The following is a 13664-nucleotide window of genomic DNA, read 5'->3' as shown; positions in this document are numbered from 1 at the left end:
AGGTAAAGGTTCCCCTCGCACATATGTGCTAGTCGTTCCCAACTCTAGGGGGCAGTACTCATTGTTTCAAAGCCGAAGAGCCAGCGCTGTTTGAAGACGTCTCCGTGGTCATGTGGCCGGCATGACTAAACGCCAAAGGTGCACGGAACACTGTTACTTTCCCACCAAAGGTGGTCCCTATTTTTCTACTTGTATTTTTTACGTACTTTCAAACTGCTAGGTTGGCAGAAGCTGGGACAAATAATGGGAGCTCACTCTGTTACGCGGCACTAGGGATACGAACTGCTGAACTGCCAACCTTTCGATCGACAAGCTCATTGTCTTAGCCATTGAGCCACCGCATCCCTGCTTATTCAAAAGCCAGGAAAAAAATCCTTATTGCCATCCATGGGCAGGAAAGCCAATTCAGATAGAGCCTTCCTTTCTTTTTCCTGGAAGTTCCTCAGAGGGGCTTATTGGCAGAGCAATCATATGCAAAGGAAAGGAAATCTATAACTTTCATCGGCCACTGTGAGAGAACGCAAGGACTCTGTCAAATGGTAATTTACCTGGCAATATTTTATGAGCTAGCAAGCACTTTTTCCACCTGACAAGACTGGGAAAGAAATGCAGAGCTTGATATCTCAGGGTCACCCTTACAAATCCAAATCTAGTTAGGAGTTATTGAAAACTGTCACTGACATCTGTGTCCAATTTAATTGGTGGCTTTGAACAGCAGGATGGACATCCTCTAGTGATGATTGGCAGCCTGGTTTTTCTTACTCTGATAAACCTGGGATTCAGATACACAGGATGCATCTTAAATTAGGGCAGAAGGAGGGTTGTAGCACATGCAAATAAGATAGGATCATATTCCCAACTCCAGAAGGTATCTGATCATTGCCTTGGTAGTCTTTTTTTTTAACTCCTACCCTTCAAGGCCATTTCCTATGGCCTCTACAGGCCCTTGAATACAATCTTAGTAGTTTATGTGAGTAAGTGAACATTTCTATAAGCTGCATAATATTTGCATGCCAAATTTGCATGCCAAAGTGAGTGCTTTAATAATGGAAGACCCCTACTCTTCCTTTTTATCATCTAGTTATGCCAGCCAAGGCCATAATTTTAATATTAGACAAAGATACTCTGAATGTAATTGATCGGACTAAACCTGCTAGCAATCTTGCTGGATTATTTTGCAGAGGAAGAGAAAAGATCTACATCCATCACATGTGCGGTACAGAGAAAGCTTTAATCAATCCTGCCTCTCCCAGAAAGAGTTGCTCTCTGCTGATGAAGGCAGATAGTTGACCAAGAGGAACCTCCAGAAGGATGGAAGAGAAAGGGGAGGTTATAAAACCAGAAGATGTAGGGTAGCGAGCCCACCTATCTAGTCTGTGGCTCAGTTTAAAATCATGAGAGAAGAAGGAAGTTGTGGGCAAAAAAGGCACAGCACCTACTACTCAGGAAGGAAAGGTGCTCAAAGGTGAAAAAAAATGCTTAAAATGGTTGTCCAACCTTGGCGACTTTAAGATTTGTGGACTTCCAACTCCCAGAATTCCTCAGCCAGCATGACCAATTGGGGAATTCTGGGAGTTGAAGTCCACAAGTCTTAAAGTTCCCAAGATTGGATACCTCTGGCTTAAAAGATCACTACTGCTCTATTTTTTTTGACTCCTGATAAGCCTACATGACTTGCTGGCCAGCACCGCTGTCATATTCAACAGCACAATCAGCAGTTATATATTCTGTCATCTCAGGATAGCAATTTTACTAGCTTTGGTTTTGAGACAAGTAGACTGTAGGGGAATAGGCACAGGAGGAAAACACATTAATATGGCTATGTGGATGAGCTCCAAGATAAGGGAAAAAAAGAGAAAAAGATAAAGTAACATGTTAGGGAATGTTTATGACCCAAGTTATTTTGAGACTTAACTGTGATTCAACAGTTGTGAAAAGCAACAATTCCACGACTTGCCTTTCTTGTTAAAGCTATGGGAAAAGAAAAGTGTTGTTCAGTTATTGGGAACAAACCAAAGCCAAAACTAGAAATGTGTAAATGTGCGTGGATAGAAACTCCTACCGGTAGTAACCTTCTCACTGATGTCAGAGAAGAAGAAAGAAGTGTGGTTTAGATGAGAGGAGAAGCTGTAATGTGGATTGGGGATAATGAGGTGGATTAGTTTTATAAACTGAGAGTTGTGTTCAATCAGGCAGTTGGTGTAATTGCTACTGTGGTTTTATTTACATCAGGATAAGATTGCTCATGCAATTAAAGGTGCATATCAGGCTAGCTCTGTAGAAGCTACCACTTTGCTAACCCCTCTTGAGTGAAATATAAGATTTCAGACTGGAGGAGGGGGAAAGGAACACATTTTTTGGGAACAACTATTGGGCAAGTTATGTTAGACATGAGTATTATGAGAAGTTGGAGTAATCAAAATGTGGTAATTAGGATGAGTAAGGTTCCCTCCCTTGAGTACCACGTACTCAGATGGAGTAAAGCCTGTCTTAACTGAAGTCCCATATGGAGCATATACCTTTGCTTTTTGACATTTCAAGCAAATATACTTCCATGTCCTAATTAAATTATCACTGTTAGTAAGGCAGCTAAGAGCTGTCATGAAACTCTCAACTTTATTTCTGCAACCAACAATGTCTCCAATGCAGGATTATACTACTAAAATTGAAAGCACTACTCTTTGAATAAGATTTTAATTTTAAGTATTTTAATTTTTTAAAAAATAGTCTTATGTTTTACATGGTTTTATCTTATTAAAAGCACTAAGAGACCTCGATTGCTTGTGAAATAGGATGGAAGATAGGACTTCTTTCTGATTCTTAGCAGATATTTAGCAGGTGTCATGGTAATGGAAATTTCCCACTGTCACTGTATTGTGACTTGATGAAAGTTTGTCATCTGACAAAAACTCACCCATTTCTATTTTCTGTCCACATAAATAAATTCCCATAACAATAGCCCATCTGTTTGTCTCTCCTTTTATTCTTAACCACCCACAATAATATTTCCATGCTATGATCCATAAACGTCTGGGCGGGCATATGTTCTTTTATGGGTAAAGTTCCACATTCATTGCCTTTCTGTAGAGTTTATGCTTTTGAATAACTTGTAGCCTTCCATAACTATTTTCCAATTGTGTATGTCATCCCACCAAGTTTGAGGAATTATTAGGACATCACATTTTTCATCCTGTGTTGAGATTTAAGTTTGTTTCCCTTACTCTATGCATTAGTGTAGAAATATGAGAACATGAGTGTTATGCTATATCGCAGGTGTCAAACTCACTGCATCATGTTGCTGTCATGTGACGTTTCATGACTTTTTCCCCATTTGTGGAGCTGGGGTGGGTGTGGCTTGCACGTGATGCATTTGGCCCATGGGACACCAGTTTGACACCCCTGCATAGGGTTTCTCAACCTCAGCCATTTAAAGATGTGTAGACTTCAAGTAGACATGCTGGTTGAGGAATTCTGGGAATTAAAGTCCACACATCTTTAAATGGCTGAGGTTGAGAATGTGTCAGCCCTGGAGGCCATCTTCTCTTTGGAACTTCAGGGCTGTCACATTTAGTGCATAGGCCTGCTGTGGGAAACTGGGAGGGGGATTGCTTGGAGTGGGTAGAGATAGATAGCCATAACAACATTCTTTTCTCTGGGGGTCAAGAACGTTCAGCCTGCACCTGGAGAGGTGTGACGGGGAACATCTCCAGGTGGGACGGTGGATTGATTGGACTATGTGATGGATATGTGGGTGCAGGGAAAGGGACTTTGACTTTCATTTGGGTGGGGAAAACCCAGGGGCTTTCAGATTCGGGTTTTTCCAGATGTGACAATATGACATCGCTAATAAAATGGAGCTTTGAGGAATTGCCTGCCTCAGAGTCTTACTTGGTTGGGGGTGTTACTTGGAACTCTGACAGAACGCTGCTCTAGTAACTTTGACTCTCTCCAATACTCTCAGTCCTATTTCCAGCAAAGCCTAGCGGTCTACTAAAGAGCTGCCTCCTCGCCTTGCATACTAGCTGCCCTTCAGAACTGTTATGAGGACAGATTTATCACAGTCAGAACCTGTTTTTTGAACATTTAAAACAGCAATGAATTTTGGTTACATAACAAACTGAAAAAATACATTGTTTAAATGAAGACCTGAAGTAGAAGCACTGCTTGTTCCATTTTTCTTTGTAATTACACTCCCCAATGCCAGCTCTCATTTCTAAAATATGGCAGTCAGTGTCAGTAACATTAAAGAAGATTTTTTTTAAAAAATGGGGGAAGAAAAAAAAACCCTAACTGCCTTCTCAATCACTGTAAAGACTTAAATGTTCACTGATTAAATCATTAAAAACCAGGAATAAGCCTTTCTTACAAACCAGTTAGAAGAATGACTATGAGACTTGCTTTATAAAGGGCCTCGAGTTATCTCCTGTTTTAAAATAGCTTTACTATAATAAAATTCCACTATAGACAATAAACAGGATGATGAAAAAATTATTCTGTGACCTCCACACTAGAAGGCCTCGGAGAAATAGCAGCAAAATAGACATTAGTTCATTTAAACTCACAATTGTAAATTAGCTTTCTTTTTTTTTTTTTTAATTTGATTTATATGCCGCCCTTCTCCGAAGACTCAGGGCAGCTTACAATGTGCTCAGCAATAGCCTTCATCCTTTTGTATATTTATACAAAGTCAGCTTATTGCCCCCACAAACTGGGTCCTCATTTCACCTACCTTAGAAAGGATGGAAGGCTGAGTCAACCTTGAGCCTTGGCGAGATTCGAACCCTGCAGTAATTGCAGGCAGCTGGTCTTAAGCAGCTTAATAACAGGGTGCCTTAAACCCTTGTACTACCAAGGCCTGCTTAGCTGTCTTTATTGTAATTGCCCTTGGAACATATGTAGCTGACATGCTTTATCCATTCATTCTTGATTTTCTAAGCGTGTACTGGCTCGTGATAGCAAATTGTTACATTTTCTGGAATTTTGTGAATCAGTTGAGACCAGAATCACTATAGCTGGCCCATCAATCAGCTCTTTGGTGGCTAGTGCATCATCAACAAAGTTTGTCTGGTTAAGGCTAGTTCAATGACATTAGGTTATGAGGAAAATACATTATATTTAGCTATGATATGGCTGTTGAGCAACTTAGCCTTGCCTAACTGTATTCCTGGGTTGACATGATCCCCACCCCAACTGCAACTTGATCAACATAAGTGGTTTTTAAAGGATTTTAGCGACTTCACTCACTAGAAAATTATATATTTAGACCCAGGTAGAAATAGAATAGAATAGAATTTTTTATTGGCCAAGTGTGTTTGGGCAGTGGGCACCCAAGAAATTTGTCTTGGTGCATATGCTCTCAGTGTACATAGAAGAAAAGATATGTTCATCAAGAAAACAGAACTTGCAGTGAAAGCCAGCACATATCTACCCAGACATACTGTTCATGTGAATTTATTGGACAGCTGGGTTTAAGTGGCAGGCTGCATTCCTGGGCTGGCTTTCTGTCATGCTGAGATCACTAAGTTAGAATCAGTTAAAAGACATGAGAAAATGAATTTGATATAAAGGCAGTCTCCTAGCAAGTCTGTTTCTATTTACTGGTTTTCAGTTCCACCTTCCATTAAGTTAGCTGCATCCGATATATATACAATATGGGATTCCAAAATTTAATTTAGCTTAACTGTTGGTTGCAGCCTGCAAATAATGGTTAGTAGAACGAATTTACTTAGAAGAATGTAATGAACCTAAGAAGAAAAAGATGACCACCAGCAAGTTGGATGGACTCAGTTGCTGTGGCGTTGAGTGCACAGCTGGAAGATTTGAAGTGCCAGGTTAGGACCAGATTGTCATAGAGGAAAATCTATCCATGTGATCACTAAGAGTCGATAATGATTTGATGGCACACAATCAATCAAAAAAGTAAAACAAAGCAAAGGCTAAAAGCTACTCTTTACTGCCATCTATTGATCATTTAGATTTTTACAGCCCAGATTTTGTAGTCCTACTAATAACCTCATGAAAAGAATCTGACAATTGAGAAAGAGAGAGAGAGAGAGAGAGAGAGAGAGAGAGAGAGAGAGAGAGAGAGAGAGAGAGAGAGAGAGAGAGAGAGAGAGAGAGAGCGCATCAATGATGAATGACAGGAAAGGTAATGGGAGGAATGTGGTACCAGGGAAAATGAGGCCAAGGCGTTTGCACATCAAAACACAGGGAACATTGGAATGGAACAAGCATGATCTAATAAACTGTGCTTCCCCAATACTTCCAACCAGAATGGTCGGTGGCAGGACTACAGAGGCAATTACAGGAATTTTGTCCAGCATCACTAGAGAACAGCAGTTATGGAAAGCTATAAACTGCTGCTTCATCTCTTAGTCTTCTTTTTGACACCAGAATTGATTTGTGAAGGGCGGGGTATGATGGTGGTGGTAGTAGTAGGTAAGCACAAGAAGCTGTGCAGTATCACTGCAAAATTATTAGATATTCTAGCATTTGCCTTCCCTTGATTTTCCCCCTCTAGTCTGGAATTTGAAGCAGCAACCGAGGATTTGGGAGTCGCTTTCATACAGTGCCTCTGAAATAGCTTAGTCTTGGAGCATTTGAGGAACAAGACAGGAATCAGTTGTCCTCACTGCTAAGAATTGACCCTTCTTTTGTTCCTACTAATCTCAATTAGGCTATACACCTTAGGCAAGCCTTTCAAAATTACAGAATAACCTTCATTTTCAGAAGTCTTCCCTCATGCTGGGTGAATTACACTGGAGATGTTCAGAAACTCTGGGCCTGTAATTAGTTGATCTTAGAAGAAAATAATTCTGTATATTAACACTGGGACATTTCAGCTACTTTGATGGAGAATGTAATTGCTCTGGGGTATCCAGATAATGAAAAAATCTAAGCGAAAAATGTAATACCTCTTTGTGGGCCAATTTCTACTGGAGACCTTGAACAAGCAGTTAAGTAAAGCTTAGTGGATGTCTTCATAAACGATCATCCACTGGCTGATAAAAGCATGAAAAATAAAATGAGATTTTTGTGCCAGGTTAGTGTCCTTGGTTTCACTCGGGCCAGAAGAGGCAGTCTGTGTAAAGTTGATCATATACCTTATCAAATATTAATACACACAGGCCCAGTCCTAGGGGATGGAGGTTGATTAAAGAGTGAAGTCTCAAGGAAGTTCACACATTGTGCTAAGCTACACTAGTCTAAGTCTAGTAATTGTAGTCTATAACCCATATCATGGTTTAATTTGTTGTCTGAATCTGGCCATTGTGGCTTATTCAGCAAAAAAAGCTGCATGGGAAACCATAGCTCCCTCAGGCCTTGTTATCGCTTTACCTTTTGCCCTCACTGTTTGGGCTGGGGCAATGGTAGATTTGAGATCCTGAATCTGATTGCCCACTCCAAAAGATGACATGAAAAAAGAAAATATGTTTGTGTGTGTCTATGTAAAATAGATGAGCAGGGTTGCAGTGACCTTATTATTAAATATTATTATTATTATTATTATTATTATTATTATTATTATTATTATTATTATTATTATTATTATTATTATTATTATTCCTATACCTGGGAACGTAATGGCACAGAATGAGTCTCTGAATTCATTGCAACTGATATCAGGATCCTGGCAGATTTAGCCAAGAAACTTAAGCACCGGCTCATTCCCTCTGATTCAGAATCCATCTTTTACCACAGCTATATATACCTGTCTTTCTTCGTCTCTCTGTCTCCTTCCTACTTTTTTTGCTGACTGGGTTTCTTAGAGGAGCCTTCATTTCAAAGGTTACCTCATTTTAATGCTATTCCTTTCTGCAGGACAAAAATGGTCATGGCAAGAATGTAAAAATCAATTTATCTTCCACTTTCTCTCTTTCATTAACATTCATGTGTGACAGAAATAGTACAAAACAGATTCACACACTCCCGTTTAATAGATGCAGCTTTATACAGAGCTTGATGCATGCAAACCAGTGGTGGGTTGCTCCCAGTTTGGACCGGTTCTATAGAACCAGTAGTAAAACCGGAGGGAGACTCCACCCACCGACTCTGGTGTCATCAGAACGCTTCTGCGCATGCGCGTGGCCCCATTGTGAACCAGTAGTAAAGGTAAATAGAACCCACCCCTAATGAAAACCTCTTCATTTACACTTTAAACTTTATAGTTGACTGAATTTAAGATTTACTTGATAAAGCTAATCTGACAGATTTCAGAGAACGTATTTCCAAATTAGTAGACATGCCATTTCAGCTTCTAACACAGCTTGTCCTAATCAGTCCACCTACATCATAAGAACAAGAGTTGACTGTCGAGATAGTTTTAAGTCCAGAATACAGCATTATTGTAGATGTGAGCTCTGTTAATCTACAGTGGCAAAAAGTCAGGAGCCTGGTAGCAGCTTTCCTTTTCATTAAAAGGCATAAGCTTTCTTGAGCTTATCACTTTTAATAACATGTGTTGAACACAGAAAAGATCCTATCAGACTCCTCCTGATTTAGTTCAACAACATGAAATCTACAAATGCCCAAACATTCTTGAATGACCATCCCAAAATTAAATCATGTTTAAAACCAAAACGTTATCACTGCATGATATTGCTAATCCTAATAAATTGTCACAGGATTTCTGCTGGAGGGCAAAATTAATTTTTGGTTCTCTCACATCAGATAAATTGAGCAATGGTGCCTATTAACTGATAAGGTTGCTGGCCCCTTCTGTATAAGAGACCAAACATACCATAAATATGCCTACAAAGTAGAGCTATTCTTTATTATACCTCTGTAGATGTAACTCTGTGTATGTAATAATGAGGGATGTGGTGGCTCAGTGTCTAAGATGCTGAGCTTGTTGATCGAAAGGTCGGCAGTTCAGCGGTTCGAATCCCTAGTGCCACATAACGGGGTGAGCTCCCGTTACTTGTCCCAGCTTCTGCCAATCTAGCAGTTTGAAAGCATGTAAAAAATGCAAGTAGAAAAATAGGGACTACCTTTGGTGGGAAGGTAACAGTGTTCCGTGTGCCTTTGGTGTTTAATCATGCTGGCCACATGACCACAGAGATGTCTTTGGACAGCGCTGGCTCTTTGGCTTAGAAACGGAGATGAGCACCGCCCCCTAGAGTCGGGAACAACTAGTACATATGTGCGAGGGGAACCTTTACCTTTACCTTTTAGGTAATAATGGGCTGGATTCTTATTTCACTCATCTTATATCCTTCCCTCTTAGCCAAGATGAATGATTTATGTTGACTGGTTCACCTTGTTGCTTTTCATAAATTAAAAAGCATGAGATATGGATCAAGTTCTGAAGCCATATTTTATGCTGCTGGAGAAAAGTTAGTCTCCATCTGTTATCTCCTGGGTTCCCTTCTGGTTCCTTTTTTGCTTCTCTCCCTTCTATATAATTTGTAATCTGCTCAGAAATTTTCTTCCGTCACGATTCCATCTTTATCTCTGGAATGTTTGTCCTAAAAGGAAACTTGGTGGTTTTTTTAAAAAAAACATGTCAGAATGTGAAAAATCATATCTAACACAAACAATACAACACATTTCTGTCTCATCGTCCTGGGAGTCATAGAAACAAATCTGTCAAAGTACTGAAAAGCATCAGAAAATCCCTACCAATGGATGCAGAGACAAGTGACTGTTAAATAAGCTGCAGGCTGAAGTGTTAACTGAAGTGATGTTCTCTAGTAACCCCCCAATTGTCTGACTAATTTGCTGTTGAGACAATCTGGGTCACAAAGAAAAGAGAGTGAAGGGGAAGGGGCATCCTTTTGGGATAGATTTTGTTGGGCCAGGATAGAAATCATCCAATGATCCTGATGCAATCCTAACCATTTCCTTCATGTCTCCCTGTGCTTGTCAAGATGCAAGATGATAGATACTGTATATGTGCAAAAATATGTATTATTTCACAATTCGGGTATCTTTTTGCTGTTTAATTCTGGCAGGCTGTCTGAAAGAATCTCAAATGATTTCCCATTAGAACCTGAACATAAAATCAGCACCATTTTTGGAGTCGGATACTGAGGAAAATCCATAAACAGTGGCAGAATAAAACAGTATAGTGTTACCAGAACTGGATTGCAGAAATCCTGATGCAGAGAGAGTGGGGTGGGAAGGGATCTTGAAGAATTATTTCTGACCAGCCATCTTGTGGCTCCCCCATCTTTTCCTTCCCTAGATTCCCATACAGTCCTGTGGGAGCCCAGAATGTATTAGCTTCTTGACACAAAGTGTTTGAAGCTAGATAATTAGTTGCTGTGGCCTTGAAAGCCCCCTTAAAATTGATTTCAGTGTATATTTTGGTTCTCTCTGCTCCCTTTTCATTCAGCAGTATGTGCTTCCAGAATTTACACGCTTAGTTTAGTGAATCACTTATTTCAGGGGTAGGCAGCATTTATTGTAAGGGTGCCTTTTGACCCTTTTTCTACCAGGTTCACCTCCCAGTCTGACTCTTCAGAATTAAAACACTGAAATAAAAAGCTGGTATTTGGCAATGCAAAGTGGCAACCCTACTCAATTACTGTCTCCTTGTTGTTTATGTTGCTTGCTAGCTTTGAACACTAAGACTGAATTTCCATGCCAATAATTTTCCTTTCTGATTAGTACACTTCTTTTATATCTTCCTTTAAGAGATGGGGAGAGGGAATGCATCTTTTCTAAATCTTATTTTCTTTCTACTTTAGTTTCTTCCCTGAAAACTCCTGCAGAAAACTCCCTATCTTCCTGAAAGCTTTTTTTTTTCATATAGTCTTCCTACTAAAAGCAACTTGATTCAAATTTTCTCTAGCAACACCCATCTGAAGGTGTTGCATTGTGTACCATACCAATACATGTTACTTTGTGTTTTCTGTATCTCTTTTCTGCCATCTAGTGATTGTCCAGATGTCTGTGGCCTGGATATGATAGTCCTAATGATGTAATGATTTCCTACATAGTTGATTAACTGGGACAGTTATAGTCTTATTGGGTGACCTTATTAGGTGACCTACCTAAATTAACAGCTTTGTGGATTCCTACTTGAGTGTGCAATATGGCACTGTATAAGTGGCATATCCCCAACGGGAGCAGTATATTAGGTTTTTTGAGATAAAAGTGATAGAGATTATTAAAGATTTAAAATAGCACACATTAATTTGAATATACTACATGATTTACTCAATGCATTATTCCAAAATCACAATGAAAGCCTTCCTTGCACATGATTCTAATTTGGCAATTTATGTTGGTCTTATGCAAATTAAGAGCAACTAAACAGTTAAGGTAAGAGCCGTGGTGGTGCAGTGGTTAGAATGCAGTATTGCAGGCTAATTCTGCTGACTGCCAGCAATTCGATTCTCACCAGGCTCAAAATGGACTCAGCCTTCCATCCTTCCAAGGTTGGTAAAATGGGGACCCAGGTTGTTGGGGGAAATATACTGACTCTGTAAACAGCTCAGAGAGGGCTGTAAAGCACCGTGAAGTTGTATACAATTCTAAGTGCTATTGCTATTAGTCCTTGCTCAAATTGATGGAAGGCTAATGAGATATAGAACCCTCCCCACTTTGGGATGGAAGTAGCAATAGCATAAAGTGATGAGTTGTTTGGCCTGATTCTCTTTTTAGCCTTAGTTTATAATCCATAAAATGGGAATATTGTCAGTGTTTATAGGAATGGAAGGAGAATGAGAGCTGTCCCTGGGTATTTATTGGCAAAATCAATTTATTGGTAAATAAGAGTAATAAGTGAAGAGGCAACTCTGTCTCTTTTCTTTTTCTTTTGTTATAAGTCTTAGAACATATAAAATATGTATTATTTCTATACATAGATGTCTATATAATCTGTTTTAAATTATTAGCATTCTATTTATTATCTCCTCAATAAAATAACTTTATTGAGGAGAGAAAAGAGAAAGAAAAAATTATTCCATCAATGTTAATTAATATTTAGGATGGCAATATTACAAGTGTAAAATTATTATTAGAGATTTTGATCTTAAGCTGATTATTTATTAAAATTTCCTTTGTATACTTACTTAGTGTGCTTCTGTGTTTCCTATTAATAAAAGGAAAAAATAGATAAACAGAGCAAATTTAACAAGAATTAATTACAAAGAGATTGAACTTTATTTAATTATTTTAAATCTATTTCAACTTTTGTGTACAAATGTTTTATTTTGGCTGTTCACTGCCCTGAGTCCGAAAGGAGAAGGGCGGTATAGAAATCTGAAAAATAAATAAATAAATAAATAAAAATAAAAAGGGAAAGGAAATTATAATACAAGAAGAACTATTGGTTTTTTAAAAAATTCCCCTTCTTTTTTTATATATCTGCTAATCTGCAATATAGATCTTTCCGCCCTCTTAAAACCAGACTGTAAGTGATTGCATTTGTATTTGCCTGGTACATGATGTGTTGACATATGGGAATTTCTTAAATTGAGTTAAATTTCTTAGTTAAACCCCACCTCTCATCAAGAGGAAACTCCCTTGTCAGTGCAGCCATACCAAGTTAGGACATTTTCCTATCACCAATGAATTAAAATAAAATTGACTCATATTTGAATCAGTGTGATACCACTGCAAATCTGTTGCATCTGTTCTGAGTTGCTGCTAAATGGAGTTGTCCTGATTGCAGGGACATTATAGGCAAGGTGACTGGTTTTCTTATGTCATTCCTCATCCCCTGTGAGCAAGTCACCAGCCGGGTGTTAAAAATCTACTTATCCAGGTATTGCAGCAGAAAAGGTTTCCCCCAAGTACAGCATTGTGCTTGACTTTTTCATTTTTTATCCTCCTGCCACATTCCATTTGGGCATCTCTCAAGTAAAATTGATAAGAAATGAAGGAAGATGTGAAAACAGAGGAGAAATAGCCAAAGAGAGGAAGAAGGTAGACCCTGCCACGATAATGAAATAAACTTGCTATTGTATTGCAGGAATCTGAATTTGACAGCGGTAGAGTAACCACATCTGCTGCAGTACTATGTAGGTATGTGGCTCTGTGGGACAGGATGGTGGATTTGTGGAAACTGACAAACACAAGACAACTGGAAATAAGCAACAAACACTACTAACATCTTTATTTTTTCTATACCACAATGAGGAAAATGAAGTTTAACTTCAATGTTAAAGGTACATATCAGAAAAAAGTGTTAAAATGATACAATGCAAAATATACTCTCTCTTCTTTCCCCAAAACAATTTTAGAGATCTGCTCTCATCTTCTTGTTGGAAAGCCAGCATTCAGGTAAGCAAATGAAAGGAATTCAGGTAACAGAGAGCCAATAGAGAGAGCAAAAGAATGCTGGCTAGTAAGTATAAAGCAGGGGATTGCTCTGCACTTCCAGGTACTCCCCAAATACACTTCTGATTGCTTCTGACAATGGGACAGTTGACAAAACATTCTAGATTTAATCAGTGGTGGGATTCAAATAATTTAACAACCGGTTCTCTGCCCTAATGATTTCTTCCAACAACCAGTTCACCAAACTGCTCAGAAAGTTAACAACCGGTTCTCCTGAAGTGGTGCAAACCGGTTGAATCCCACCAGTGGATTTAATCTACCTTGTAACTGTGGTGGGGACAGCATTGTATTAAAGAGTATCCTTTATGGCATCCTTCAAGGTGTACAACTAATGACAACTTCAGTGTGTTTCACTCATAGCTTGGGATAAGATG

This window comes from Pituophis catenifer, unplaced genomic scaffold (assembly GCF_029215685.1).
Source record: "Pituophis catenifer annectens isolate HBS135680 unplaced genomic scaffold, rPitCat1.0.hap2 SCAF_7, whole genome shotgun sequence".
NCBI classification, from domain to species: domain Eukaryota; kingdom Metazoa; phylum Chordata; class Lepidosauria; order Squamata; family Colubridae; genus Pituophis; species Pituophis catenifer.
The sequence above is the reverse complement of the archived record's forward strand: the minus strand, read 5'-3'. Positions refer to the sequence as shown.